Consider the following 6,012-nt stretch of genomic DNA (forward strand, 5'->3'; position numbering starts at 1 on the left):
ACCGCATTTGTCATTTCTTTTGAAATCACTTTTTAAAAATATGATTTGTTATACTACAGCCATTGTTTCCCAAAGTTTAATCACTTGTGTACTGCATACACTATTATTTTTTTAATATTTATCTTTTAAATTTTAAAGTATTTTAAAAAGAAATGAATCTCCCTCCAAGTGGAAAACCAGTATCAGTTTGCCATAGGTAAAAGGAAACCACAAAATCAGCAAAATTAACACATAGAATGTTACTAAGTTTTAGTTAACACTAATGCCTGCCAAGGCTCTGAATCTAAGAGACCTGCTTGTTCTTTGTGACGGTGAGAGAGATGTTATCCAGCACCAGAATGAGGCTCCGTCTGTGGAATAATCAGAGGATAAAAGAAAAATGTGAAGGGAATGACATTCTCACTGTGATTCAGTGTTATGTAATTCTGTGTTGCACACCACCTAAAATCTGTGTGCCACCAGTGTCATGGGTCCTGTGCTATGGAAACACTGGACTGTACTAAGAGAATCAGAAGGTGACTTTCCTAGCAACTCTTATTATTTTATGGCTTTGAGAAGTTAAGCACCTAGTATCTGAGAAAACTTACTTGCTTTTTGATACCAGTATAAAGATTGTTCAAGCAGTTATGAATCAATAATATAGGAAGCACAGTTTGATTCTATTAGCAAAATCTACTACTCTCCTGGTTTTGGAAGTCATAATCATGAGTAATTTTCCTTTGTTTTTTAAATAAAAATTCCAAACAAGGAATTCATAGGCTACTGAAATTTGATATCACCCAGAAAAACAGTGGACCCCATTACATTGTAATTCATGTTACTGGACATATTTATTAGGTAGAAGAAATAGTCTAGAGGATAAAATCATTGAACTGCCTTGTTTTCCTGAACCCCAGTATATGTGAGGGTATGTCTAGAACTATTCAATCTTGCTTAACTGGAAACTTTGTCTGCACTATCCTTTTTAGAAGAATGAGGTAAAAGGAAGACAATAAGTTTATGATATCAGGGATTTATCTAAAACAAGAAACTCTAATTTACTCCAGTTTTCTGCCTCTAACAGGATGCACAGAAATTATGTGTATTCTGAGAGATACCCCAAACTATCATGTGATTCTAAATCATCAAAACAACGTTGAATTATGTTTAGTGTTTTGTATTTACTGAGCCAGGAAAGTGAAGTGGTTCAGTTTAGAAAGGTTTTCTAGACTAATGGTTAAAACAAAGAGTTTTCTTGTAAATTGTCAATTAACCAGGAAGTTGGAGCATTCTGGTTAATTGTGATTTTGCTATGTGTTAATATTTCATAGCTCTCTTACCAGTTTGGTTCAGGAGCTACCTCTTTATCATTGAATTAATGAGTTATAATGTTTGATATTTGGATCCATTGAGCAAGAACACTTGAAAACTCCTCACCAGCTATTTTTAAAGGCTTAATTTGTTTTTTGTTTTGTTTTTTTCACTAGCTATTTTGGATAAGAGGATGTTTACGTCTTAATGTAAAAAGTGAAGACAGGTATAAATAATGTTTTATGTACAGAAATGCTTTCTTTCATTATTTGGTGCCTGCAACTCTGAGTGTCATGTAGCTTCCTTACCTGTATCATGTTATTATCAAAGAAACTATAAATTTGGTAAGAGAAATTTTGGCCATGCGTGTAAAGAAGTCCTTAGGTTCTTGAAAAAGAATCACTTAGACTTCTAAGGCATGTGACATTAATATCTTACGGTTATATCGCATTTTTACTTTTAAAAGCAAGTATGAGTTTATCACATAGTAAGAATTGTAGTGTAGGGGAAGTAGTAGCTGCTCTCATGTTAAGGGGGAAGAGAGAAAGGTGATCAGATGTTAATGACTTATAGATCACATAGTTAAGCACACACATCTCTAATCTCCTAGCTCGGGGCTGTTTTTTGCTAGCGTGGAACTAATGAAGGTGACAGTGTTAGTCGGGGTTCTTTAGAGAGACAGAACCAGAAGGATACATATATAGATACATGAGAGGGGATTTATTAGGGGAATCAGCTCATTTGTTTATGGAGGCAGAGCAGTCCAACTGCTGGCCATCTGGCAAGCTGGAGACCCCGAGATACAGGAAGCACAGCTCAGTCCAAGTCCAAAGGCCTGAAAATGCAGAGGTTGCTGGTGTAAGTCCTGGAGTCCAGAGACTGGAGAGCCTGGAATTCTGATGTTCAAGGAGAAGAAGAGTGTATCCCAGCTCCAGGAGACAGACAGACCAGTTCACCTTTCCTGTGTTTTTGGTCCATCCAGGCCCCCAGCCAGTTGGATGGTGCCCACCCACAATCGACAGCCGATCTTCCCTATTTAGTCCACTCAGACTTGCAGTCTCTTCTGGAAACACCCTCACAGACACACTCAACAATAATGCTTTACCAATTCTCTAGGTATCCTTAATACAGTCAGGTCAACACCTAAAATTAACCATCACCGTGACCAGGATTATATTTAGAGAATATGTCTGTTCTCGATAAAATCAAAGAATTGAAGGCTTCTAAAATCAGTGAGTCCAGGCCTGCTACTGGTGTATTCTATCTTAATACATATATTTTATCTTAATTTAGGTAACTCTGAAATACTGCTCTTTGATTAAAGTGAACCATGAGAGCAAAGATGCCCTCTTTTATATACTAAAACTAATAGCAATATTCTCTTCCTTTTTTGGTCTGTATTTGAAATGTATTTATACCCGGCCTCTTTCCCAAAAGAATTTGAAGCAGCATATCAAGAAAAGACATATACAATGATGTTAATAGAATATGAACAGGTAAGGAGAGAAAAACAAGATCAATGGAAATGGAAAGAAGGATTATTATTATTATTATTTTCCTTTTTGTCTTTTTTACTGACCAGTAACGGGATCGCAACGCTCGGTGTCGCGCCCGTACTGGGGACCGGCAACGGGATCGCAACGTATTAAATGTGGTCTTTTTCACAGTGGAATGTAGTGTGGAGAATTGCATGGCTCCGTTTCTGTTAGGCCACGTCTGGAATCCCATTATACTCCTGCTTTGTCAAGGCTCCATAGAGACCAGCAATTTGTTATATGAGATTTAACCTCCATATCACAAAAGAGGTGACTTCTCCGTGCTTCTAAGGTTAGCTGCCCTCCATAAAAGGCAGTTGCTTGGCCTTTGCTCCAAAAGGTTTGCTAAGTAACCCACGGATGCATGCTGAACTTTTGGATTTCCAAGCAGGCACAGCACTGTGTGTGTGTACGTGTACTTTTCTTCTTGTTACTATTTTAATAGACTTTTGGTTCACTTTAGGAGTTAGAGCTACCTTGGAGTGTGTGGTAAAAGAACAAATGGATTATTTCAAAAGCAGCCACTACTCAGACCAAATTGAACATTTAGCCTTTACCACAAATTATAGGTCACTCTTCAGGGCTGCATTCTCTGTTTATGGTCAAGTCTTCTTTGTATTTCTCTGCTTTATTATCTCTAAGAAAATGAAGTCTTTCTATCTAAAAATGTTGTAAAATAAAACCTGGTTTTTGGTTTAAATTGGCTTTAGTAATATCCTTGCTAAAAGTTAATTAAAAAAATCCCTCCAGGGCTGGCCCGTGGCTCACTTGGGAGAGTGTGGTGCTGATAACACCAAGGCCACAGGTTTGGATCCCTATATAGGGATGGCCGGCTTGCTCACTTGGGAGAGCGTGGTGCTGACAACACCAAATCAAGGGTTAAGATCCCCTTACTGGTCATCCTTTAGGAAAAAAATATATATCCCTCCAACTCCATGGATTATGAATGAGTTTGAATATAAGAGCCAAATCAGCTGAGAATGTAGATATTTTAGCATTCATTAGGTTAGAGGAGTGTAGTCATCTTCATCAGTGTTCTGGGGCTGCTGTTGAATGCTGGCAGATTGCAACCTGTTTAACCAAGTATTGAGTTTTTTAAGAGAAGCATTATTTGTGGCTGCCACTCTTGCAATGTCTTTTTCTTGAGTGGCCAAGCTTTCTAGATTACTTTATTTAGCAGATGAAATCACAATAAACATCGAAACGCTGTGTGGTTGGAAGCCATGTAGTTTGCTTGTTAACAGTGGGTGGCATTGACCTGTGGGCACACAAGTTTCTTCTGCATTAGCAGTGCTAGTGTGTAATCAGCTCTCTCAGCACAATTGGGGGCTGTAGGAAACTCAGGGAAAGAACAGGCTTAGTCTCAAAGAGTTCCTGAAATCAGTACCCTAGCCTTATGAATTGCTCCGTATGTTTCCTTGGCAACAAACAGTATTTTCAGCCCAGCGTCACCCACGGTTCACATTTGCCCTTTTTTCCTGCATCTCACAGCACAGCAAGCAATGCAAGTGGCACCCAGCAGAAAGCACGTTCAGGCTCAATCTGACAGCAGGAAATAGGACTCATACATTCCATTCCCTATTTGGTTCTGGTGTCCCTTCCCCAGCTCTGCCATGGTCACTTGCCTACTTTGTGTGAATGCTTTTCTTTGAGGCTGGGTTGCAAAGGACCATGCCTAAAGGTGAATAAACTATTTTGCCCTTGCACTTTGAATTCCTCTGGATCCTGGGGCTAATGATAAGAGTGCTTATTAGGGCCTTTTGAGGGCCATTGCTAGGTCCTCCCACATAGTTAATCCTTATGGCAGCCCGGGATGGAGGATGGGGCATTATCTTATCTTCACTTGAGGAAACTAAGACTTGGGACGAGAACTTGTCCTTTGTAGGGTATCACACTAGTAAGTAGTGGGTGTGGATTTCAAACCCGAGATTCAAGTTTAAATGATTTAAAGGTTGGTGCTCATTTTTCTGTCACAGTCCCTCTCAACGTTCTTAGAGAGCGTGTGTGTTACTGACAACAGCTGGGCTCTACTGTTACAGCAGCAGTGAGGACAGATGAAGCAGTCATGGGGGGGAAATGACAATGTATACTGGGTGACAGGCACTATAAGAACACATGAACACATTTGCATGTTATGATTCTGCCTTGGATCCTCAGTTTGTGGCAGCTTTCAGAGGCTTCCGTTTCAGATTTGTTTGTATGTGTTGTTGTGGTTGAGTGTGTCTGATAGAGGATTTTGTTTCCATAAGTAAGAATTCTTAAACTAAAAACAAGTATCTGTTAAAGCCTGAAAATCCATTTTCCACAAGTGCCTTGGGACATGGAGAATTTTCCCAATTTTGTAATTTTATAACTTATATGAAGTGAATGTGCTATCCCTGAATTAGCACATTTATTTTGTATTAAATGTGGTCTTTTTCACAGTGGAATGTAGTGTGGAGAATTGCATGGCTCCGTTTCTGTTAGGCCACGTCTGGAATCCCATTATACTCCTGCTTTGTCAAGGCTCCATAGAGACCAGCAATTTGTTATATGAGATTTAACCTCCATATCACAAGAGGTGACTTCTCCGTGCTTCTAAGGTTAGCTGCCCTCCATAAAAGGCAGTTGCTTGGCCTTTGCTCCAAAAGGTTTGCTAAGTAACCCACGGATGCATGCTGAACTTTTGGATTTCCAAGCAGGCACAGCACTGTGTGTGTGTGTGTGTGTGTGTGTACGTGTACGTGTACGTGTACTTTTCTTCTTGTTACTATTTTAATAGACTTTTGGTTCACTTTAGGAGTTAGAGCTACCTTGGAGTGTGTGGTAAAAGAACAAATGGATTATTTCAAAAGCAGCCACTACTCAGACCAAATTGAACATTTAGCCTTTACCACAAATTATAGGTCACTCTTCAGGGCTGCATTCTCTGTTTATGGTCAAGTCTTCTTTGTATTTCTCTGCTTTATTATCTCTAAGAAAATGAAGTCTTTCTATCTAAAAATGTTGTAAAATAAAACCTGGTTTTTGGTTTAAATTGGCTTTAGTAATATCCTTGCTAAAAGTTAATTAAAAAAATCCCTCCAGGGCTGGCCCGTGGCTCACTTGGGAGAGTGTGGTGCTGATAACACCAAGGCCACAGGTTTGGATCCCTATATAGGGATGGCCGGCTTGCTCACTTGGGAGAGCGTGGTGCTGACAACACCAA

This window comes from Galeopterus variegatus, unplaced genomic scaffold, assembly GCF_000696425.1.
Source record: "Galeopterus variegatus unplaced genomic scaffold, G_variegatus-3.0.2 Scaffold601, whole genome shotgun sequence".
Lineage (NCBI taxonomy): Eukaryota > Metazoa > Chordata > Mammalia > Dermoptera > Cynocephalidae > Galeopterus > Galeopterus variegatus.